Source organism: Ceratotherium simum, chromosome X, assembly GCF_057802395.1.
Source record: "Ceratotherium simum simum isolate JZ-2026a chromosome X, ASM5780239v1, whole genome shotgun sequence".
Taxonomy (NCBI): domain Eukaryota; kingdom Metazoa; phylum Chordata; class Mammalia; order Perissodactyla; family Rhinocerotidae; genus Ceratotherium; species Ceratotherium simum.
In genome coordinates this window covers 123,795,845-123,822,532 of record NC_141940.1, presented here as the reverse complement: position 1 = coordinate 123,822,532, position 26,688 = coordinate 123,795,845, and the positions used below count along the sequence as shown (strand labels likewise).

Genomic DNA, 26,688 nt, shown 5'->3' with positions numbered 1-26,688 from the left:
CAATGGGACAGGAAGTGTCGCTCACTGGACAAGGAGAATGAGGTAATGAGATTAGGGCGATCTGGCCAACCACACTCTATGTCTGGCTGAGAGACTAGCGGAAGGTCAGATGCGTGGAGAGATGTAAAACCTAGCCTCCCGCCAACTCCACTGGGGAGCAAAGATCAGACCATCTTACAGTCGAGAAATCAGAGTGCCATGGTAGTCAGAGAAATATCCTGAGTTTACACTGCTAAAAAACTCACTGCATACTTTCCATATCACTAAAGAAACAAAAATCAGAAAGAAAGACTCAGATAGACACCAGACTCTACATAAGACAACATATACAATGGCACAATTTAATCCAACTACTTTTTGACAGTAAATATAAATAGGATCCCTGTTAATATAGAAAGACAATCATATCAGATTAAAATCAAGTGATAAGTTATCTACTAGAGACACACTGAAAACAAACTGATCCAAAATTTTATTGAAAAAAAAATGCAGTACATATTAGGGAGAAAAAGTTAGTATTATAAAGAACGAAAGAAAATATAGGTAAAAGCCCAAAGCAGTGAATGGTAGGGGAAGTGTCCACAGCATAAATAATCTCTGACTGTGTTTCACCATCATGACTAAACATGTTAGAAAAACGAGGAGAAAAGAGGGCTTTGACACACTTCTCAGACCTCAGAAAGCATGGCAACAAAAATCCAAAAAGTTTCTGGAAGAACCAGATAAAATAATTAGCAGGAGTTAATACTGTGGGGGGGTCAGAATTGGCCACCTCAAAATATGACTCTTTTCCTTGATTATTTTCAAGAACAAAAGACTCTGAAAGAAACTTTGACCTCCCCCTGACTAACTGCCTAAAAGAAATTTAAGATAGAAGGTCTGTCCCCAGGACAAGCCATCACCATAGATAACCTTGAGTACTGATAGCCTGGGAGGGTCCTTGCTAAGCCCATTCTTATAAAAGTTCTGTTTACCAAACATTTGCTTTTCCATCTCCATGTGAATTGCCTTCCTCCCCTTTGAAGTCCCAAACCACTACCACCAACATCCTCCTTTGTCTTTAGCTGAAGATAGTATTTAAGATGAGAACCTCTGCCATTTTGGCAAGTTGCTCAGTTTTCCTGAGTCTCTCCCATGTATACATATTATAAATCTTTGCTTGATTTTCTCCTGTTATTCTGTCTCATGTCAATTTAATTTGTAGACCAGCCAGAAGGGCCCAGAAGGTAGAGGAATTCTCTTCCTCCCCCACAATACCCATGTATACACAGCCAAAGTTAGGCAGGCCACACCTTCCTTTTCAGGACCTACAAAACATTTGCAAAATTTGTCCTTATATTTCGCCACAAAGAAAACCCCAATAAATCAAAAAAAAGAGCGGTAGTAGATGCCACATTTTATGACTAAGGAACAATAAAATTAGAACTTAGTAACAAAAAGATGCAATAAAATCCTAAGTGAGTGTGTTCTTTTAAAAACACTCTTTAACAAGAGTTAAAGGGGACATTTAAAATGTAATTGCAAGCTATTTAAAAAATACTGCTAATGGACAGAGTACAAATCAAAACACACTGGAGGCCATCAGTGGTGAGCTGAGAAACATTTCAGCTGGTTCCCTAAGTATAGATCCAGCAGGAGTGTTCTTTGTTTATTTGTCTATATTAATAAGTAAGACAAACATAAAACAGTGGAAATGTACATCAGAACTTCACTTGTGCATCAGTAGCTGAGCAGTTTCTTTGTTGAATTAGTTTATAGATTTTGAATACTGGAAGATATTTCCTCTATTTTTTTGGTGTGTGTTTGTGCTAGTCACAATGTAATGGCTATAGACTCAATACTCTTTGGGTTAATCTGCACTATTGTCATTTTCTCCAACATTTTCTTAAGTCTAGAAAATCAACGGAATAATACATTAAGTCCTGATTTGTAGCACTTGCTGGCTTCTGTGATGTGAATACTCCCACCATGGCCAGTTTCAAGCTATCAGTGTGGTCACTGAACCTAGAAATGGGAAGAGATGTGCAGTAGCCACTACATAGCATTTCCATCATAGGTGTATATAACCTCAAAAGCAGAGATAATGTGTAGTGAAACAATAAGAGAATTATAGGTTTGAATAGTTATTACTATGGTTTTAATACAATTTTGACTTTAAGTTTATATAATTTATTTATTTATTTTTTGATGAGGAAGATTGGCCCTGAGCTAACATCTGTGCCAATTTTCGTCTATTTTGTATGTGGGATGCCGCCACAGCATGGCTTGATGAGTGGCGTGTAGGTCCACGCCCGGGATCTGAACCTGCTCACCCTGGGCCACTGAAGCAGAGTGTGTGAACTTAACCACTAGGCCACCGGGCCGGCCCCTATATAATTTAATTTTTAATAAAGACAGCATTAAACAACAGGGTCCCCAAATGCCTGAAAATTTAACAGATCAGTGTGAGCCAACTCCAGCACATCACTGGCAGAAAGTCCAGTTCAAAATGTCCTTAGAAGAAAATTCAAAGAATATAATGTTTTCATTTCTAACCCAATAAAATAAAAATAAACTTTACAATAATTTAACTAAACAACCCTAAAAATAGGAGGGAGGAGAAATTAATAAAGTGAAAAACAAAACTAGTAGTTGGAAGATAGGAAAATAGGGTAGACTTTATAAATAAATACTATACCAGTTTCTTTGAACAAACTTGCAATGTGTACACATTAAATTTGTCAGTACTATCATTGCTCCAGTTCACCCTGGTCCTCTTGAGAGAGAAGGTCCCCCATGTGGAGCACAGAACACATAAAGCCAGAGCAGGAAGCATGGGAGTGTTTGTGGAAGATTAAGGGGATGCATTCGGAGTACTCTGAAGGGTAATCGGCTGTCCACCTGTTCTGGAACTAAAGTCGGTTTAAGTGCCGAGTATTTTGGCCTAATTCTAGGAGATGATAAAGTTCCACTATGGTCACAGCATTCGATTTGGCTCAATGCAGTTTCATCTGGCCCGTGCTGGAGCATCTCACCAGAGCATAAATCCTGCATCTGGTTCCAAGGATGTGGCAAGACCCAACTACACCAGCTGTAGGATCAGTTATACTAATCTGGCTTGTTCAGATCCCCCACGTGAGCCGACTAAATTAAGTATTTTGAGGAATCCAGACTCTGAGCAGATTCATTTATTTAGGTGCAGAGGAAAGCGGAGGAACAAATGGACCCAAGGCATAATCTGTCACTTAGTCCCAGTGCTGGGCACCCTCATGATCCAGAGCTCTACTTGGGATGTGGGTGTCTGACGATGGTTGCAAGTGTAATGTTCTCTCTTGGCTTGACTGCAGCTGGGCACCCACTGCAGACTCATGTTTGTGGGAATTCTGAGAGCAGAGTCAGGTTTCAAAGCGTCCCCTGAACGACAAACCCAAAATATCCACTGTGGGAGCCTCAGTTCTACCATAGCTCAATGTTGTTTGTTTATCTGTAACTTTGTTTGTTTGCTTTCTCAGCTCTTGTCATTAGGTTTGGGAGCTTGCTTCTCATTATCTTATTCCACAGTGAGATGGCCATATAAGCTTTGGTGATTGTTTCATGATGCTTCCAATAAATTTCTTGGTACAATTTATGATAAGCCAAGGATTAGTAGGCAGTTGCAGATGAGGACAAGATTTACATTTGCTGTCCTAGAACTGGCCTTGTAGTCTAGAAATCAGCTTGATAATTACTCATAGGGTAATTATCCTAAGGCAGGATGCATACTGCAGAACCTATAGAGAAAATCCTGTGTACACTAGTCTAAGTGAGGGAAAGAGAGAGGACAGAAATGGAAAGGGGAAAGACAGAGACAGAGAGAGAGAATAAAATAGAAAGGATAAGTAAGAATGTAAAATTGGCATATAAAGGGAAAACAATAAAATATTGATAAGTGAGTATGAGGTGCATCTTTTTCTTGGTAAAATTTTAGGAAACTTTAAACAGACTGATAGTCATGGTCTCAATAGATAAAAGTTATCCAAGATTCTCTCTACTCTCTCTACCCTCCTGCAAAGTGACAGATGAAGGTTATTTCATGGGTAATTTTTCCCCATAATATCAGGAAAGTGAAATTTCTATGCTATTGAACTTTAAAGGAACAATTAATCCCTCTGGTATTAAAACTGACCAAGGCCATATAAAAAGAAGGAATACTTGTATTAACTGTTATAAAGGTAGATTAACTCTGATATTAAAATCTGACAGAGATGAGAAAGTGAGAAAGTTATATGCATATATATGTGTCATCTCAATTATATAAATATTAATGCAAACTCTTTCTTTAAGTGAACATTTAAACCAGCAATATATTAAGAAATCATACTGCATAATAAAATAATATCTATTTTAGAAATACCAGAATGATTCAATATTAGGAAATGTATTAATGTAATTCACAACATAATTAAGTTAAATGAAAAAAAATAACTTCACTGTTTCAATAAATGCCAAAAAAGATTTTGATAAAATACAACTGTTATTTTGGATAGAAATTCTAAGTAAAATAGAAATGAAAGTAATAAAAATAGCTTCAAACAAATGCCTACATATGTCTTGGTGGTGAAAGAGACATTCCACTGGATAATATAAGAAGTCACTTTTATTATTTGCTATCACTTTTATTATTAAAGTCAGTGTGGAACTACTAGCCAATAAAATTATTTAAAATTTTGGAAATCAAAAGTAATATTGCTTGAAGATGGGAAAGCCAAACGAATTAATAATAATAATAATAAACTAATAGAAAACACACGTGTGTTAAATAAGGTAGCCATTTACAAAATAGGCATATATATGTGGATAGCTTTCCTACAGTTAAACCATATTGAATTGATAATGGAATTAAAAATTCCCTTTATAATAGCTCAAACTATTGTCAACATTCAAGGACTCAGGGAATATTGTTCCCATACATCTTTCCTGAGGAACCTACTAGTGAACAATCTTTGGACAACAGGAATTACTAGAGACATCACCTTAACAATAGTGTTGGCCATTAATTACAGAGTAACTTGTAAGACTAAAGCTAAATATGGGTTAAAATGGAGAGAATTAGTGTAATTGCCATATAATCTGACACTGTAGATATGGTATAATGATTGAAAATGAGAGAGAATGGCAATAGCAAAAGCAAAAAAATGAAGGTGTTTTAGCAATGATAATCGGTCTTAGTACCATTATACTGATACTGTAGTGTATTGTGGGATAGAGTGCATGAATAATGACAAAGTATTTTAGTTCTATCATCCCATGTCCTTGAGAATGAAGATTCTCAATGTGGAACGAAGATGTGATACAGAAGAGATTAAGTAAAAGCCTTGCACTCCTAAATTTCCATGAGGAAATATTAGTATGAACTCTCAAGTTTGATGTATACTTTTCAACTATATTGAAAATTCTGGGAAACAATGACCAACCCAGTACCAATGGCATTCCTGGCACCCAGATTTTGGTTTTGATATACCATTTCCTATTTCAAGAAGCTAGAGTTTTTTGGAGAAATGCCTGATTCTTGTTCAGGAGCAGAGGGTGCACAAGATGAAACTAGAACATCTGGACTAATCAGAGCAAGAAAGATGTCAAAGACTCGTAGGATTATGTCAAAAGGACTCAGTGACCAACTTCATGGAGCTCATACTGGCCAAAGCTGAGCCAATGTGAGCTCCAGTAAGGATAAGACTTGTAATGAATTGAAACCCATCAAATATATTTAGATCCATGAATTTATTTATTTATTTATTTATTTTTATAATTTTATTTATTTATTTTTCCCCCAAAGCCCCAGTAGATAGTTGTATGTCATAGCTGCACATCCTTCTAGTTGCTGTATGTGGTACGCGGCCTCAGCATGGCCGGAGAAGCGGTGCGTCGGTGCGCGCCGGGATCCGAACCCGGGCCTCCAGCAGCAGAGCTCATGCACTTAACCGCTAAGCCACGGGCCCGGCCCACCATGGATTTATTTATAAAGATAAAAATATAACTAGTTGGTCACATTGTGAAGATGAGAGGTAGCCAGTTTGTTAACCTTGAAAATCTAACGTGTATCTTGCTTTTTCTGTGTAAGCAACAGAATGTTAGCCGAGAGTTCCTACAGTTAAATAAATGAATAAATAAAGTGATCAAATTAGAATATCACCATTTTGCAGCCCTCAATGAATTAATGGATGTAGGCATTGAGTGCTAAATGCTGATAACATAGAAAAGAGTGAAAGCCAGAAAATATGTGCCTCCTGATGGAAGAATTTGACTCCAACTACGGTATTGCCGAATGGATCAAATCTGATTTTGGTTAAGCCTCTGAATTCGTCTGATGATTATCAGGAAATGCAAAGAACAGAACAACTTGTTTAACCACAATATAAATATACAATAAGTAATACTCAGATTGTGGTAAACACTACAATTCAAACAACCCAGGTTCCTCCACAGATAAATTGTGGTGGAAAAAAGAGATAGAATAAGCAAGACTGAAATTTAAAAACACACAAATCAAACACTAACCAGCCTACTCCCCAACACCAGCAGCATGCAAACAAAGGAAAGGATTTATGACCAGCGTGTTACCTAGCCTGACGTTTCCAAGTGTCTGCAAATCTCACCTTGGTGCAGTTCCAGGTAGCTTCTCATTCCCACCTCCATTGAATCTGTATAAAGAGAGAGGTTAATAAATCTAAACCTGTTAAATGATCAGCAGTTACCCTCAACTGTTAAGAGTGGCATTAGGATAGACAAAGGATTTGGCCCGGGAGGGAGTAAAGGAAATTTTCTAAGAAGACGAGCTCCTTTATGAAGATTCCTGTGCCATCAAAGGCATGAAAGACCAGTATAGTACACAGTGTGAGAATATGGGAAAGGAATACAACTATATTTCTTTCCTTTCCCTTGGTTTTCTGATTACCAGGAACTTAGGGAAAAGGAAGACTAAAGGGAAGTCTAATCATTCAAGGTCTTCTAAGTAACTTGGGCCCCCCGGAGAGCCCCACATAAAGTTTACCTCCCCATCCTTGGAGACTGAAAGCTGGGACCGGGTACCAATTCTCACTCAACTTTTCATTTTCTGCAAGGGTAGATGGAACTAGCTCAGGTGAGGTGGTTGAGCCTAGCCAGAAGGAGAGCCAAGCTAACTCTGTGACAGAAGTAAAGGCTCCAAGGTTTTCGTCTGAATTCAGAGAACAATCGGATGCCTGAGAGTAGCGTCCTCCTGAGGGAGAAACCATCTGCTACAGAAAAGTCGAAAGAGCACAGATCTGCCACCCAAGAAATGGCATGCCCCAGAAGAACATAAACCGACACTCCTCAAATCCAAGGGCTTGAGAAAACTTAGTGTTTCAATTACATTCGATAGCAAAAACAAGGGGAAAGGTGTTGAGAAGCATTTGTTCATGCCATATCAGTAAAAGTAATATCTCTGGGCAGGGCTACGCATGCCAAACATGGTCAGGATGCAACAGTAAACCAAGAATCTGTGAAAATGTAAGAGGCTGTAAAAATGTCGAGGAAACTGCTCTAAGAGGCTGGAAAAAACTGTGACCATGTTATGTGATCCCAATATATTGGTAAAATTGTTGTCTCTGGTAGCTTTGGAAGATAGAAAAGGTACCTAACAAATTGTTGCACTGGGACAAAGACATCTTCGTGCAATTTGCTGCAAGAATCATCTGGCCCCTGCTAGCTGCATGTGAGAAGGTACTACAATAAAAGGAAAGAATGCAGAAAAAGCAGAGCAATTTGGAGACAGAATTTAGAGAAAATATAGAGTCTGAGAATAGCAGAGTTGGAAAACAAATATGTGTCTTAACATCAGCCTATTTATTAAGAAAATGATTCCCAAAATAAGTTAAAATCCTGGGGAAAAGGTAAAATCCAAGGCACTCCCAGAAAGTTATGGCCTCAGGGTGAAGATCAAAGCAAGAGTGTTGTGTAAGGCCTGATATTAAGACTTCTGAAATGAGTAAGATAGGGCCTGGTAGAGGCCCTCAGCTGGGCAAAATAGCTACTAAGAACTTGAGGGCATTGTTCTAGCACAGCCTTACACACCCAAAGAAGCAGCAACTGAGTCTAAGAGGAAATAAAGTCTCGAAAAGAAGTACTAATTCCATTCTAGCACCAGCATGGAATCAAATTCATAGGAGACCCTCCAAAATTTTGAGACAGTTGGATTGGCAAAAGTGTTAGCAGTCTGGAATAAAAGGGCTTGACTTAGTTTAAAAGGTAAATGTGAGCCTCAGCATCCCCAACTATGTATGGGCAGGAAGCGGGTTGAGAAATTTGTTCAAAGGGCGTCTTTTCTTGTTATAGAGCAGCTAGGGAGCATGTTGGAAAAGAAAGAACGTTCCGGAAAGTAGAGCCAAGAGCACTGGAGAGCAATAGACTAGGGAGCCACTTCCAGGAGGCTGACTTAATCTAGGAGTATTTCCAACCCCTAGAGAGGGGTCCTTCAATAATTCATAGCCATTTAAATAGTGAGTTAGATTTGCATATGCTCATTTGGGCAGCTCTCCAATCTATATATTTCATGAAAAGGAGAAGAGGGAAGTTAGCACTTGTCATTTTGAATTTTTCAGTGCTTTATGAATTTTTTAAACATGTGTCTTCTTTTTCAAGTATCAGTGGTGTCATCTGGATGATGACATTAGGAATCATTTTCTGTTTTCTTTATTGTACTTCTGCATGTTAAAAAATAAATTCATGTTATTGTTAAAGAGTATAACTAATGAAAGAGAAATTCTGATTCTAGGATTTTCTATTGAAACACGTCAGACAAAAATGCAAATTATATGAAAAATAGCTACGATAACGTTACTTATTTTGGAAAAAAATTAATCCTTTTGTTGCCCCAAAGTTGAGGGGTGGAATTTTTTTTAAAGAATATGTATACACAAAATACTCTTTAGCCATTAAACTATGTGGATGCATTTTATCATCATGAGCTTATATTTCTAATATCATACTCAGTAGTTAAAAAAAGATTATCTGTTATCATATGTAACTATGATCCAGTTTTTGAAATGTGCATGTTTATATATTTGTAACCACCCAGGCAATGGTCTGGGTACACAGAAGAATGTTCAAGATCTTAAAAACTGGCTCTCCCTCAAGGAAGAAACTGATACTATTTACATGTTTTGGCTTTTGGTTTTGCATATCTGCATTTTCTAATTTTGCTACAAAAACATGTATAAACAAATGGGAAATTTTATTTTAAGTCTTTGCATACACTTCTAATTTAATTACATTAAAAAAATAAATCAACTAGATAAAATGTCATAATATTAGAAATATTCCACAAAAGTAAAACAAGTCTAATTAGATTAATTTTCAATCCTTAACTCTGCCTATTGTTAGAAGCCAATATGAATATTAAAAATTAAATAGATTATAAAAGGAAATAATTCACATATTAATTTTACAGATGAAAATTGAGCATCCCTCACTGTCAGTATGGCGATGATTTCCAAATCTACGAGCCCAACTTTCACTTCCCATTTGTGCCCTAGAGCTCCTTTTCTGATGCTTCTTAGGCACCTCTACCAGGATATCCCATAGACACTATGTGAAAAAAAATTCTTATTTTTTCCTTCCAACCCTATCACTTGCATTCTCAAGTATTTATGTATTTTCCCAAGACTATTATCTGATAATCACCATGGAGAGTTGCCATCACAACCAAGTTACTCAATATCTCTGTTGAGTAACATCTCTGGTCAGTAAAATGAGAATAATAATAATATTTATCTCACAGGATTATGGAGACTACTTAAATGCAGTGCCTCTACTGTGCCCAGAACAAGTCCTGAGACAAAATAAGCACTAAATGAATGTTAGATACCATTAAAATTGTCATCATTATTATCGTTCTCTTTGTTTTTCACGTCATGTTGAGCCTTACAAATGTGTGTATTACTCCTTCAATATCTGCTGATATTTCCTCAGGACTCCCTTCTCTTTCCCAGTACTACCTCTGCCTTGCTTCAGGCCTTTATAAATTCTCACCTAGACAATTGTCATGACCTTCAAATCAGTCTCCCTTTCTCAAGGGTCATGCCAATGAAATGTATACTTTACATTCTCGCCAGTAGAATCTTTCCAAATCATTCTGGATAAAATAATTTGCTGTTGCACCATGACCCACAGAAAACACTCAGCATGGTAAATGATACATTATTGAGATGACATTTGTCTACCTTTCCAGAATTTTTCCTGCCACTTTTCCACGTATACTTTGTGGTAGTTTTCAAGGATGGCCTGCAATGAACAATGCCTCCTAGTATTCATGCCCTGTGCCACTCCACTCCCTCCTGCATTTAATCTGGGCTGGCTCTGTGATTGATATCAATCAATAGCAAATAATGGAAATGATGCTCTGCCAACTATGGGTCTAAGTTAAAAAGACTGTACACCTTCCCCATGTGTGCTTTTGAGAGCTCTGAGGTGCTGTATAGGAAGTTTACACCACTAGAAAAGGCTGTAGAGACACCATGTTAAGAGGCCAGTAGAGAGGGAGAGATAGTGAAGTTACCAAGAGAGAGAGGGAGTCTAGCACTGCCAGTGTCCCAACTGAACATGGGCATGCAACTTGTGAGTGCACCATCTTGGATGTTCTAACCGAGTTGAGCCCCCAGATGATGGCACTCCTAGCCAACATCATGTAGAGCAGAAGTACTCAGCTGAGCTCAGCCAACCCATTGAATTGTGTTAGATAATAAAATGGCTGTTTTAAACCACAAAGTTCTGGGGCAGTGCATTACTCAGTAGCAAATAATTGAAACAAAATTGTTACCTGAAGTGGGGTGATTCCACAACAAAATATACTTTGGGGTCAGGCAGCTGGTGCAGGCTTAAAATGTCTTGAGGAATATGTTAATGGAGCATGGAAGCCCATTGAAGAAATTGTTATGGGTTCCTGGAGAAAAGATGCCCCATGTTATGTAGTGGGTGGTGGAGTTTGTAAATCCTGTAACTTGTAGTGACATAGAAAATAAGAAACGTGTGGATTTGGTTAAGGAGATTTCATGCCAACTGGTTTATTTTAGCTTCATATGATAGAGATAGAGAGAGAGATAGGTAGGTAGGTAGGTAGATAGATAGATAGATAGATAGATAGATAGATAGATAGACAGACAGACAGACAGATAGGTGATAGATAGATAAATAGATAGATAGATAGGTGATAGATAGATGATACAATTGTAGATAGATAGATAGATAGATAGATAGATAGATAGATAGATAGATAGATAGATAGATAGATGGATGTACATTCTGTAGGTTTGGGAAAATGTATTATGAGATGTATCCATCATTATAATATCATACAGAGTATTTTCAGTGCCCTAAAAATCTTCTGTGCTCTGTCTATCCATTCCTCCTCCTCCCTAATCCCTGGGAACCACTGATCTTTTTACTGTCTCCATAGTTTTGCTTTTCTAGGATGTCATATAGTTGGAATCATACAGTATGTAGCCTTTTCAGATTGGCTTTTTTCACTTAACAATATGTATGTTAGGCTCCCCCGTGTCTTCTCATGTCTGGGTAGCCCCCTCCTTTTGAAGGGGAATATCTATTGCAGTTCTCCGTCTCTGTCTCATCCTCATATGTTTATATCTGAGAGGCAGATAACTCACCTCTTTGGTTCACGTATCTTCAGATCGAGAGGAGCTGCATCCAAGTAAACCCATCTGCACCTGGAGATGATTTAGGAGACATGATATTCTAATTTAAGCCTGATCCTGATGCTGGAATGAGGTGAGACTTCGGGGTCTTGGAAGAGAATTGAATATTTGGAAACAGGATTTTGGATGCTGCTCACACGTTTCCAAAGACAATTCCCATTGAACCACACCGTCTTGTATCCATACCCTTGTGTAGTCTCCTCCTTCCTTAAATTTGGGCTCTCTCTGACCCTACTTAACCAATAGGATGTGACCGCATGATGCTGTGCCAGTCCACGCCTAAGTCTTAGTAAGGTGTGGCAGATTTTACTTCTGTGATTTTTCAATCCCTGAGCCTACCATGTAAGAAATCCAACTTCCCTGCTGAAGAGACCATAAGGAGGGGCTCAGGAGAAGGCCCTGAGACTATGCGGGAGTCCCTGATGCCTCGTCATCCCAGCTGAGAGCAGCCTTCCAGGCATCCCTGACAGGCTGCCGAGAACGTGACTACACCATCCTAAATGTTCCCGTCCAGTCGAGCCCCTTCAGATACCTGCAGCTTCAGCCAATATCACACTGAGGAAGAACTGCCTAGTAGAGACCAGCTAACCCACAGAATCATGCGAGATAATAAAATTATTGTTTTAAAAAACACCGAGTGTTGAGACAGATTGTAACACAGCAGTAAAAAGGCAATACTTGCCTTGGCTGGTGGGAAAAGCCTACTTATCACTAGTGTGCTGAAGCCCAATCTGACTCCCCCTAGAAGGAGGTGACTTCCCTCTGTGTCTCTGTAATTCTCTTGATATGTATATAGCTAGGTAGGAAGGTAGATAGGTAGGTAGGCAGATACATAGACAGAGAGAGAGAGAGATGGATGGGTAATAGATCTTTCCATCGAGATTGCAGTGATCTCTTTATAGGCCTGGCATACTCATTCTTTTTTTAAATTTTGTATCCCCACTGCTTAACACTGAGTAGGTACTCAACAGCCTGTGTTGATTGAATGAATAAACTTTCTTTCCGGAATTGTTTAGAACCTTTATGTGGCATTTTGTAAAGAAGAAACATGAAACCTATATTATAGAATCACTTATTATCAACACATGTTATGAATGCATTGAATATGTGCCATCCATCTGTTAAATGTATACTTCACCTCCACTTGAGGAACCTATAAATAGACGCGGGAGTAGGTGAGAAACTTGACTCAAGTCTGCAACCAACTTTTATATTTAATTTAATTATTACAGTCAATTTTTAACATCCCTTTTAGTTATTTTTGCAAGAAAATTCCAAATGAATTTGGGAAAATGGGAACCATAAGTTTTCTTAACTTATATCTTCTGAAGCCAGAGTACTGACTACTGCTCTGTTTACCTCTTCCTGTGCCTGGGTAGCAACAACTTATGGCATAAGAAATAACAAAGTCATTCCTTATAACATCAAAATAGTTTAGTAACAAACTGCAAGAAATAACAAAGAAGGGTTGCTATAATAATAATGTTAATAATCAATTATAATTAATTAGTTAATAATAATAATAATCTGCTTGCCTCTAGTCCCTTTGCATTTGCAAAAACAAAAATCCTACATTTTCCATGTAAGCAGAATCTTCATTAAAAAACAAACAAAAATAAAGTGGAAAATTATCAGCTCTTTAAATAAATGTGGTTGCACAGATATACACTAAATATCCAGTTTGTAGTTCTATCTCAGTAAAATTTCGTCAGCGTTATTGAGTCAATCCCTAGAATCTCAGTTCTCTGTATACTGGATCCCTAGAAATAAAGGGGAGACTTTTATTCCCCAAGGAGGATTCAAAATGTAAATCAAGCAATAGCATTGATCCTTAGACTCACAGAACCTTAGGATATATGAGCGTTGGAAGGGAAGTTAAAAGTGTTCTAAACTAAACTCATGCCACTGTGTGGAGCTTCCTATTACATCCCTGTTACATGGGCATCCAGCTGTCTTGGAACAGTTCCAGGATTGAGGACCTCCAAAGTCTGGGGAAATTATCATTCTAAGTGGCTAAAAAGTCAAACTTGATACTAAGATATGAATAGTTGGCATTTGAAAGAGTTTTTTGCCTTACAGTTTTAAGGCACAAATATACCAGAAAATAAATTATGTATACTACATGTAAATTATTTTTCAAATTAAATTATTTGAAATTCATAATGGCCACAACAAGAGGATCAGTATTAATCCAACACCAGTAGTGAAATGTGCCTGATATTTCAAAAAGTTCGAGAGGCCACTCAGACACAAGCAATGAAATGATTGATAACTTGGAAAATAAATCCTTTGTAGACTAGTCAGTTGAAAATCACACTAAGAAAACAGACTCTAAAGATGAAAATAAGAAAAATCAAACTTATATCAAAGATAAACTCACTGTGCTCTCCAGTTACAAAGAGAATGAGGTATAGATTTAAATTCCTGCATAATGATATTCAATTAAAGGCTATTAGGGATGATCCTAAAGAGAAGATTTGGAAGTCTTAAAACACATACACCTTAAGCACATTCTCGTCTGAAAGCCTGAAATTATGTCACCACCATAATATATATTTTTCTTAGCTCACAGGCAGGCACATACCACGTACTCGGTATATTTGCTGAAAGAAAAACTGAATATGGGAATTTTCATAGTGGCACCCTGAAGATGGATAAAATGAAGATGAAATAAATAATGGGACTGAATTGAAAAAGTTAACCATAGTGGTCATTTTACATTTTCAGAGGTGATGGTCTTTGTTGGCAGATTCTACATGCAATGTGTCAGCATTCCTAAGAAGGCAAATTGAGAGAAAAGCTTGGAATTGAAGATCTCTGCTGTAACACACTTATTTCTCTCAGTTTGATGCTACTAAAATATAATACCTATTTGGTTTTCAAATATAATGGAGACGTTTAAAAATCATACTGTGCTCTTCAAACTGTTTATGTAAAACTTATGTAAGTTATTCTGTTATAAATTCATTTCTTGGCCTCTTAGTTATTTCCTGTTATTTTAGTTTTCAGACAAGATGAAATTCAATCACTTAAAAAGAAATTTACGTCTAGGCCACTACACAAACCCAGAATTCTGAAATTACTTTTCTTCTTGGCTTCTGTGGAAAAATGTGTCAAGTTCATTCTTTCATATAGGTCCAGAAGTATGACCAGAATGTTGGGATTGTTATTGGCCATTCTTTAGAAGCTCCTAATATTAGACTGTGAGGTATGGACACCATCAGACTGTGCAATTTGTAAACTAGCAAGGTAAGAGGAGAGGGCTTAACTCTCATCTGAGACTGAAAAGAGCATAATTAATTCAACAGGGTGGGTGTTGATTGTGGCCACTGAAATCATATGCGTAGAAGTGTGATTTTAGCATCAAGCATAATCTATAGATACATAGAATCATCTTTTAAGTGTCTATATGACTTGTGGTCATGACAGATGGGAAGAAGAAGAAAAAGTATTCAGAAGAGAGTGTAGCTGCGTATAGATTAGTTCAATATATCGCGTGGTGTAACTGCTTTGTTCGAACATCCTGGAATTGATTTGCATACTTAGTTAATGTGCAATTCAGACATGGCAGCCACGGCTATAGACCTCCCCTCTTTTAAAGGGTTTGGATATATAACTACTGTCAAAAAATAGGATGTTCAAGGTAGCAACGAGGGTTTGAAAAAATTCATCCTGGACGACTGCATCTCCATCCTCCGTTTCGTGCCTCACTTTTTTGGCCATCGTTTACTTGTGGTGTTAGGTCAAGGAGCAGATACGCACATGAAGTAGAATTTCCATTTGAATTTTTGATTTCCAGCCCCAAACTGGAAATCATCCAAGTATCCATCTTTAGAAAAATAAATTCTCGTATATTCATGCAATAGATAATTATAGCGAACACCTCAAAGGGATGGATAATGTGGAGGAATCTTATCAATCTGACAATAAGCACAGAAGAACATAAAGACGTGGCTTTTATGTTTCAATCAGACAGCAGGAATCTTCTGACCAAATAAATTCTAAAGATAAGCTTACGTGAGTATAGTTGTGTAATACTGCAGGGGATGGGAGAGCCAGGCAAGCAAAGTACAGTGGAAGGATGCACATGAGGAGAACTGCAAAGGCCAGCTCTCTGGTCATTCTGAACCTTTTGACCAGCATGCTGAGGAGAGGTCAGGAGAGCATTCATGGGAATGTACCTGCACGTCATTTTTACCACACAGACCAGGCCATCGCCATGAACCACGAGAGCCTCGTCTCCTGTGTGCACCTGGGAGCTCAATGGCATCCACAGACTGTCCCCTTGGAAGGAAGCTAAAATGTTAATACATCAGTATTTGGCTGAAAATTTAGTCCTAATGATCACCTGTTTAACCTGCTGTATACAACAGACTTGTCAACCTGGCTAGTACCTAAATCTATATAGGGCTATGTAATTTATCCTTAGCTGAAATTGTCTAAGTTCAGTGTTTTTGATGATCTCAATGATCATTCCAAAACTGTTCTCTTATTATTATGCATAGTGCTATGCAGTGATTTTGCTTCTTGTTTTATATTTTCTTCCTAGGATTTATAAATTCATAGAATATTACTACTAAAGGTAAGTTAAGAGATCATCTCCAAATTCATCCTTTTTCAGGTAAGGAGACTTATATTCAGAGAGGCTACACCAACAATTCTAAAATGCAAAGGTTGTTTATAGCAGAAGATATCTCACTTTCTCAGACTTTGTTAAATGGCAAAAAGGTGTATTAATGGCTTTATGGGTTTATTTCCATTATAAGACTCAGGCTCTGTTTTGTTAATCACGTCTAAATTGGATTCTTTGAAGATTTTCATTAAGTTCAGATTACACACAACTCACACTAATATTTTCAATGTCAGAAGCTATAGAATATTTAAATTTCAAAACATCAGAATTCTCACATACTAAAATCACATTTTTAATGCTTTTTAAATGTTGCCTTAGAATTATATTTCATATATTAGAAATTATAGTCTTCATAAAATGTTTAGTCTTGTTTTTCATTTAACACTTGATCAGCATCATTTTTCATAATACTAAATGTGTTTAAGAATTATAAATTATAAGTTAGTGGTTGTCTTTTGATGAACATACCAAAACCTCATCTATTAATCCCTTTTGTGAGCACTTCACAATTTTTACTGCTATGAATATTTCCATGCACATAGCCGTGATTTGTTAAGACGTAATTTCCTCTTGACAAAAGTTTAGAAGGCAGGTTGTTGGGATTAATGTTTCAAGAATGAAAACAACATTGTGACACCAGAACCGATAGGTAAGGAGAGGCCTTATAGTGGGTCCCCTCTCATCCCCCTACAGTCGTGGGACCTCAGCAAGTTACTAAGCCCTCTGAACTTGGTTTTCTTGTTATTATAGTGAGTGAAGCCACACCTACCTAACAGGAATGTTACTAGGACATTTACACTAAAATATTCTATCCGGTGGCAAAATATGGCAAATACACCATTAATGATGTTTAACACTTTCTTTATGGGTCTTGACATTCCTTTCCAAAAGTGTTATGGTATTTTCCTCTCCTACCGTCCACCTGAAGTATATCCCTTTTTAAAATACATGGCTTATGTATAAGGCCTAAAATTATACCTTAACTTTGCTTTGATTTTGATTTCTTGCATTTTCTCTGATTTTATCCTTCTTAAGTGAATCAAGTCGTTATTAGGTTAGTAAAAAAAGGTAATGCATAAAGAGAATGTCCACCCTATCAATTGATTAAAACACCAGATAATATTTTAATGAAAATTTATCAGGCCTAAATGCCCATTAGAATCCCCAGCTGACATATCATTTCTCTAAACATATGAAGTAAGCATATAATATTGCATCCTAGACCTTTGGAATCTAGAAAAAAACAAGGGCATTTAAAACCCAGCGAATCAGAGGAGATGTTTAGGGGTTCACCCCTTGTGTTTGAGGAAGGTTGGAAATACTGTAATGATGGGGAGACATTGTACTGTGTCCGATCTGAGATATTGAGATCCGCTATGTATAATGGTAATTTCAAGAGCTGTGGCTCAGTGGTGTGAGTCAGCCAATTTCAGCAACTGTAAGAGCAGTGAGTGATGCTGATGTACCACGTGTGACTATCTGCTGCTTGAACTCAGAGCCACCAGGCCTGGTGATTTTTTAAGGGTTTTATTTTTTTTAGGGCAGTTTTAGATTTGCAACAAAATTGAGAGGGCGGTACAGAGATTTCCCATATACCTCCTGCCCCCACACATGCACAGCTTCTCCCATTTATCATCATCACTTGCCAGAATGGCACATCTTTTTCCAAGGATGAATCTACATTGCCCCATCGTAATCACCCGAAGTCCATAGTTTATCTTAAGGTTCCCTCTTGGTGTTGTATGTTCTGTGGGTTTGGACAAACGTATGATGACATATAGCCATCATTATAATATCATACAGAGCAACTTCACTGTCCTAAATATCCTCTGTGCTCTGCATATTCATCTCCCCTACCCTCTAACTTGGTGCTTTTTAGAAACGATATTTTTTTCATTAAAAGTGACACATGATGGGGCTGGCCCTGTGGCATAGCGGTAAAGTGCACACGCTCCCCTGCTGGCAGCCCAGTTCGGATCAGGGGCGCACACCTACGCACCACTCATCAGGCCATGCTGTGGCGGCGTCCCATATAAAGTGGAGGAAGATGAGCACAGATGTTAGCCCAGGGCCAGTCTTCCTCAGCAAAAAGAGGAGGATTGGCAAGGATGTTAGCTCAGGGCTGATCTTCCTCATAAAAAAAAAAAAAAGTGACACATGATAAAGAAATACAGAGAAAAAGAAGAATCAGAAAATCATCCATGCCCTCATCACTTTTAGAGTCTGTTAACACTTAGAGGTATTTCTCTCCTGTCTTTTATATAAGCATAGATTTTAAGGAATGGGCTTGTGTGTTTACATTGTGTGGTCATAGTTCTGTGTGCTTCTTAGGGCAGCAAAAGAATGGCTTGCACAGTGACCTCGAGTGAGTCAGATCATGTCTTATGTGCAGAAAATGTAATGGTAAGTATTGTAATTATTTTCCTTTTTTTGTTGTTGTTACTCTTGATATGTTTTCTTGTGGGAATATAAGGCAAAATATATTTATGTATTTAATTGGAGATGTATATACAGTGCAATATGACACATAGTTACTGATTTTACTCTTAAAATATCTAAGTGTAATTTGTAATCCTTTCCATGGTCCACCGAAAGTATTTTGTATTTTAATGTATTTAATGCAATGTGCCCTTTTCACAGAGTCATTATGTTTTAAAAAGATACAGAGACTTTAGTACTTTGAGGTAAGTTAAAGTAGAAAAATTAAGTCAGCAATCAAATGAATAATTACATATCCTTCCCTTTCTATTTAAATGTGTAAAAGTATACAAAGATTTAAGATTTTAACTTTAAATAAGAAAAATAAAATATTCTGCCCCAAGATGCTTGTGAAAACGACCATTTTTCCTTTCTGGCGCTGCCTTTTGGGTGGATGCATATTACTGTCATCTCTTAAAAGAACTAAATACAAAGTGGAAACTAAGTGAAGAGAAAGAAAATGCCACAAAAATTGCAAAGGAAGATTTATAACTTGAATATTATGAACCATGTTGCTAAACCTTGTGATCTCCGCATTCCTCAGTGTGTCCTTGGATGGAGCCTGACTGTGAATCTCAGACATCAAAGACTAATAGAATTGAGATTGGCTGACACATTTCAAAAGAATCAACTCTAGAGATCCTTAGATAAGATTATGTGAACAGGACACATTACCATTAAATCTGTCACTGACTTAAAAGTGTCTAAGTAGTGCTACAACATAATTGTTTACTAGTATTTTCCAGTGTGAAGGATGGAGGGGGGAAAATAGAAAAATAAGGAAGAAAGATTCCCTTGATCTTTTCAGGTAATGTGGAATGCTTGCTTTAATTGTATTATAATTCAACTGCATGTCTAACACTGGGATCAAGAGCTAATCAGATATTTGAAAATCTGGGTAATCTGAAACTATACCAAGGATGAGAAAGATGAGAGAGAGGTGGGGAAAGTCACCCAATTAAATAAGCAACACGCACTGGCGCTTCTACAAAATGCAGCATGGTCAAGATGATTTTATCATGGAGAAAATGTTCCAAAATCCAGAAAATAATTAGATCTTTGGAGGAGATATGGACCAAAATTGGAAATTATTAGGTTGAACCATATTTTTGCAAGGTCCTGCATTTAGAAATCAACTTTACTTATTTGTGATACTTGTTCAGTTGTATTGATTCAAGAGAATGGCCAACTGATTTGAAAAGCAAGTTCAAAAGGTGAATGAAACAGTTTCATTTTGTTTTTTAACTGAATGAAATATTTTGAAACCACTGTAATACAATTCAATTTTAACAAGGTTAACTTGTGTGTCTAATTTTGGCTTCACTGTGTTCTTAGGGAGATCCAGTCTTACAATTTGTAAATAGGCCCGATATGCCCATGATATGATTATGAGTCAATCTCAAGGGTAGATTTTAGAGATGGATTTAGTAATATCTATAACGTTTATAGAGCACTTCGTGTGTTAAGGTGAGACATCAAACATGAGGGACAGCCTTTAGCTGAAAGGAGGGATGAAGCATAGGCCGATGCTGGTGTTATAGGTATGAAGAAACATGGCCAAAAAAATCTTCATATTCATTGGACAATACGTCATGTGTGTATGGTATCAATAGCTTAGTTGCTTGGAGTCATTTTTTTCTAACCTAGTTGCACATTATGGTCAACTAAAGTTTGTTTGTAAAGATGCTCATGGAGGGGCACCACACCCAGAGATTGTAATCCAGTAGTGGCAGGGGGTGGGAAGGCTGGGGGACGATGCCTCTCCCTTTTTTAAAGCTCCCTTAGTTGATTTAAATATGCATCCAGAGCTGAAACTACTGCCTTCAGTCATAAGTAGAATCCAGTTCCATACTTAATGTCTTTTTCTGGTTTACTTCTATGAGATTAGCAAGACCTGGTTTGAGGTATAAGGTAGAAATATACAATTACTTCATAATATATTTTATAAATAACTTTGCATATTGCAATTTAATATCACAACACACGTAGTTTTTTCCCTGAGCATTTTCCCTGAGCAGCGACCCACAGTCATGGTCTGAAGAAAATGTTTCAGGCACCCCCTTCTTAAATTAATAAAAGGTGGCTATGGAATGGCAGAGGGCCCGATATTGACTTTCAACTAAGGATGTCAATGGGCTGGGTTTTGTTTCTTGTAAAGTGGCCAGTATGTGGTTTGGAGCTGTGATGATGGGAAATTTTGGTACTGTAAAGAAACCATCAAGGGAGAAGTCAAGATGGCAGCGTAAGCAGACTCTGAACTCACCTCCTCCTGCAGACACAGCCAATTTACACCTACTCGTGGAAAAATTACCCCTGAGAGAGAACTGAAAACTGAATAAGAGGAACTCCTGCAACAAAGGACAATCCTAATTGAGGTGGAAGAGGCAGAAACTCCCTTCTGGAGAGAAAAACGATGCCTTCACGAGCTGCAGTGCTTCACGGCCACCCAGGTGCAGCCCAAAGGTATGCAGCCCTCCCTGGAGGAGCGGGGGACCTGAGTCGGGGAGGGCCCCCACTGTGGGCATTTGGTGGACCCAGCACAATCGAGACAAGTGGCATAATATCCGACTTTGCCTGCTACTAAAACATTGGGAAGTACCCCCAGAAAAGCTAGTTCACAAAGAAATTAAAACCGGCTCTTAAAGGGCCCACGCACAAACTCACCCATTTCGGAAAGCAACCTAAAATCACCAGAAAGAAAGGTGCACGGTGCTTTGTTGAAAAGAGACTCACCTGATACGCTCTGAGGGCATCGCAGTGAGGGGTGAGACCTCTCCAGGAACTGGGACGTTGGTGGCGGCCATTGTTGTGGCCTGGTGTGGGCACGCTGACACAGACAACATTGGAGTTCTCCCTGGGGCCTGCTAGCCCAGGGTCTGCCCCACCCCCCACCCACTGATTTAATCCAGCTCAGCCAGGGCAGGCAGCCCACCCTAGGGACTGGCCCACCCAACAACAAGCCCTCAGGCAACTTGTGGGCCTGCATAGATTGGTGGCTGGATTCTCTGCAGCCTGGCGACTGAGCCCAATTCAGTGGGGCAGTGCGTGCACAAGGAGTGGTTGGAGAGTGTGGGGCGGTGGGGAGTTTGTGGGGCTCCCGCCGTGGAGAGGCTGGTTCCACTTCAGGAGGTTGGGGCGTGCACACGGAGCAGGACTGTGTTGACTGTGTGTGTGGACCTGTGGGCGGTGGGGCTTGTCAGCTGCAGAAGACTTGTGCTTCTCAAAGACCCACATAGGGGGTTTGCCCCACCTTCCAAAGCCTGAAACAAATGGGTGCTCCCATGCCTGAGGCCAGCCCCACCCAGGTGCAATCCTCAGAGAGCTGACAAGAGACCTAATGGCTGGAGGTTTATAGTAGTTGTAAGCCCCTGAGCCTAACAACCTGCCATGCTGGGGGCCTACTCACTTAAAAGAAATACTGCAACACAAATGTGGTATTAGAACTTGAGGCCAACCGTGCTGGGGCCTCCCACACATGATAAAGAGACTCGAGGGCCCAAAACAACTACAAGCAGCTGAGCATTACAACAGCTGGCCAGGAGCATAACTCAGCCTCCCTGGGCACCTACAGGGAGAGCAAACACACCACAACAGAAAGACACACGTAGCCCACATAGGGCTCACTCCTGGAATATTGAGAACTGAGGGAAGCACACTGCAGACCTCCTAAGGCATCACTTGTATAAGGTCACCTATCCAAGAGCAGGAGACATAGCTGACCTACCAAATACACAGACACAAGCACAGGGAAAGAGGCAAAATGAGAAGACAAAAGAATACATTCCAAGTAAGGGAACAGGACAAAATCCCAGAAAAGGAACTAAGTGAAACAGAAATGAGCAATCTACCCGACAGAGAGTTCAAACAAAGAGTGTTAAGGATGCTCACTGATCTGGGGAGAAGAATAGATGAACTCAGTGAGAATGTCAACAAAGAAATGGAAGATATAAAAAAGAACCAATCAGAAATGAAGAATACAATACTGGAAATGAAAAATTCACTAGAGGGACTCAAAAGCAGAGTAGAGGATACAGAAGAACAGATCTGCGAGCTGGACGAAAGACTAGAAGAAATTACCCAAGCTGAGCAGGTAAAAGAGAAAAGAATTTAAAGGGTGAGGACAGTCTAAGGGACCTCTGGGACAACATCAAGCGCACTAACATCCGTGTTATAGGTATCCCGGAAGGAGAAGAGCGAGACAAAGGGGCAGAAAATCTATTTCAAGAAATAATAGATGAAAACTTCCCTAACCTAAGGAAGGAAACAGACATCCAGGTACAGGAAGCACAGAGAGCCCCAAACAAGATAAACCCAAAGAGGCCCACACCAAGACACATCATAATCAAAATGTCCAGAATTAATGATAAAGAGAAAATCCTAAAAGCCGCAAGAGAAAGTCAAGTTACATACAAAGGAAACCCCATAAGGCTATCAGCTGACTTCTCAGCAGAAACCTTACAGGCTAGAAGACAGTGGCACGATATAGTTAAAGTGCTAAAAGGAAAAAACTTACAGCCAAGAATACTCTACCCAGCAAGGTTATCATTCAAAAGGGAAGGAGAGATCAAAAATTTCCCAGACAAGCAAAAATTGAAGGAGTTTGTCACCAAGAAACCAGTGCTACAAGAAATGTTAAAGGGACTGATTTAAGTGGAACAGAGAAGACCACAAATAGGAAAAATTATCTATTTCCATGATAAGAGGGTAATGGATACAAATGCACAAAAAAGAGGTTATATATGATATCAAAAACATAAAATGAGGGAGGAAGGGAGTTAAAGAGTAAAGCTTTTAGACAGAGGTCAAACTAAAGAGACCATCAATTCTGTATAGAGGATTACTAAAACAATGAGAAAATAAAAGCTAAAAAAATGGCAGTAAGTACATACTTATCAATAGCTACTTTAAACATCAATGGACTAAATGCTCCAATTAAAAGGCATAGGGTGGCTGATTGGATAAAAAAACAAGACCCATATATATGCTGCATACGAGACACACTTTAGACCTAAAGACACTCACAAACTGAAAGTGAAGGGATGGAAAAAGATACTCCATGCAAATGGCAATGAAAAGAAAGCTGGGGTACCAATACTCATGTCAGACAAAATAGACTTTAAAACAAAAACTTAAAAAAGAGACAAGGGCATTACATAATGATCAAGGAAACAATCCAGCAAGAGGATATAACACTTGTAAATATCTACACACCCAGCGTAGGAGCACCTAAATATATAAAGTAATTATTAACAGACATAAAAAGAGAAAAAGACAGTAATACAATAATAGTAGGGGAGTTTAACACTCCACTTAGACCAACGGATAGATCATCCAAACAGAAGATCAATAAGGAAACATTGGCCTTAAATGACACACTAGAACAGATGGACCTAGTAGATATATACAGAGCATTCCATCCAAAAAACGAAGAATACACGTTCTTTTCAAATGCACATGGAACATTCTCCAGGATTGATCACATATTAGGCCACTAAACAAGTCTACATAAATTTAAGAAGATTGAAATAATACCAAGCATCTTTTCTGACCACAACGGTATGAAACTAGAAATCAACTATAGGAAGAAAATCAGAAAAGCCACAAATATGTGGAGATTAAACAAAATGCTACTGAACAACGACTGGGTCAATGAAGAAATCAAAGGAGAAATAAAAAAATACCTGGAGACAAATGAAAATGAAAATACGACATGCCAGAATTTATGGGATATAGCAAAAGTGATTCTAAGAGGGAAGTTTATAGCAATACAGGCCTATCTCAACAAACAAGAAAAATCTCAAATAAACAATCTAACAATGCACCTAAAGGAACTGGAAAAATAAGAACAAACAAAGCCCCAAATCAGTAGAAGAAGGGAAATAATATAAATCAGAGCAGAAATAAATGAAATAGAGACTAAAAAAACAATAGAAAAATTTAATAAAACCCAGAGCTGGTTCTTTGAAAAGATCAACAAAATTGACAAACCTTTAGCTAGACTCACCAAGAGAAAAAGAGAGAAGGCACAAATAAGTAAATTCAGAAATGAAAGAGGAGAAATTACAACAGACACCTCAGAAATACAAAAGATTATAAGAGAATACTATGAAAAGCTATATGCCAACCAATTCGTCAGTCTGGAGGAAATGGATAAATTCTTAAAGTCATGCAACCTTCCAAAACTGGATCAAGAAGAAATAGAGAATTTGAATAGACCAGTCACCAGTCAGGAGATCAAAACAGTAATCAAAAACCTCCCAAAAAATAAAAGCCCTGGACCAGATGGCTTCCCTGGTGAATTCTACCAAACATTCAAAGAAGACTTAATACCTATCCTTCTCAAACTCCTCCAATAAATTGAGGAGGGGGGAAGCTCCCTAACTCATTCTACGAAGCCGACATTACCCTGATACCAAAACCAGACAAGGACAACACAAAAAAAGAAAACTACAGGCCAATATCACTGATGAACAGCGATGCAAAAATCCTCAACAAAATACTAGCAAATCGCATACAACAGTATGTTAAAAAGATTATACACCATGATCAAGTGGGATTTATTCCAGGTATGCAGGGATGGTTCAACATTCGCAAATCAATCAACGTGATACACCACATTAATAAAATGTAGAATAAAAATCACTTGATCATCTCAATAGATGCAGAGAAAGCATTTGACAAGATACAGCATCCATTTATGATAAAAACTCTGAATAAAATGGGTATAGAAGGAAAGTACCTCAACATAATAAAGGCCGTATATGAGAAACCCACAGCTAATATCATCCTCAATGGTGAAAAGCTGAAAGATACCCCTCTAAGAATGGGAACCAGACAAGGATGCCCACTCTCACCACTCCTATTTAACATAGTACTGGAAGTCCTAGCCAGAGCAATCAGGCAAGAGAAAGAAATAAAAGGGATCCAAACTGAAAAGGAACAAGTGAAACACTCACTATTTGCAGATGACATGATTTTATATATAGAAAACCCTAAAGAATCCACCAAAAAACTTTTAGAAGTAATAAACGAATACGGTGAAATTGCAGGATACAAAATCAACATACAAAAATCAGTTGCATTTCTATACACTAACAACAAAGTAGCAGAAAGAGAAATTAAGAATACAATCCCATTTACAATTGCAACAAAAAGAATAAAATACCTAGGAATAGGTATTTTGTTACTTAACAAAAAAGGTGAAAGATCTGTACACTGAAAACTATAAAACATTGCTGAAAGAAATTGAAGAAGACACGAAGAAATGGAAAGATATTCCGTGCTCTTGGATTGGAAGATTTAACATAGTTAAGATGTCCATACATCCTAAAGAAATCTTTATGCAATCCCTATCAAAGTTCCAACAACAGTTTTCACAGAAATAGAACAAAGAATCCTAAAATTTATATGGAACAACAAAAGACCCCAAATAGCTAAAGGAATCCTGAGAAAAAAGAACAAAGCTGGAGGTATCACACTCCCTGATTTCAAAATATACTACAAAGCTATAGCAACCAAAACAGCATGGTACTGGCACAAAAACGGACACACAGACCAATGGAATAGAATCGAAAGCGCAGAAATAAACCCACACATCTATGGACAGCTAATCTTTGACAAAGGAGCCAAGAACACACAATGGAAAAAAGAAAGTCTCTTCAACAAACAGTGTTGGGAAAACTGGACAGCCACATGCAAAAAAATGAAAATACACCCTTACCTTACACAATACATAAAAATTAACTCAAAATGGATTAAGGACTTGAATGTAAGACCTAAACCTATGAAACTTCTAGAAGAAAACATAGGCAGTACGCTCTTCGACATTGGTCTTAGCAACATATTTTCAAGCACCATGTCTGACCAGGCAAGAGAAACAATAGAAAAAAT

The 26,688-nt window shown here is 38.1% G+C and overlaps 1 long non-coding RNA gene across 1 annotated transcript in view; it reads left to right on the top strand.

The window, feature by feature from the left end:
* Positions 1–16,234: 16,234 nt before the first annotated feature.
* The window catches only part of LOC147912024 (uncharacterized), a 92,286-nt gene continuing 81,832 nt past the window's right edge, over positions 16,235–26,688 (top strand). Inside the window, exons 1-2 of the long non-coding RNA XR_015550659.1 lie at positions 16,235–16,269; positions 18,652–18,723. This is a non-coding gene — a long non-coding RNA (uncharacterized LOC147912024). The remainder of the gene's footprint in view (positions 16,270–18,651; positions 18,724–26,688) is intronic.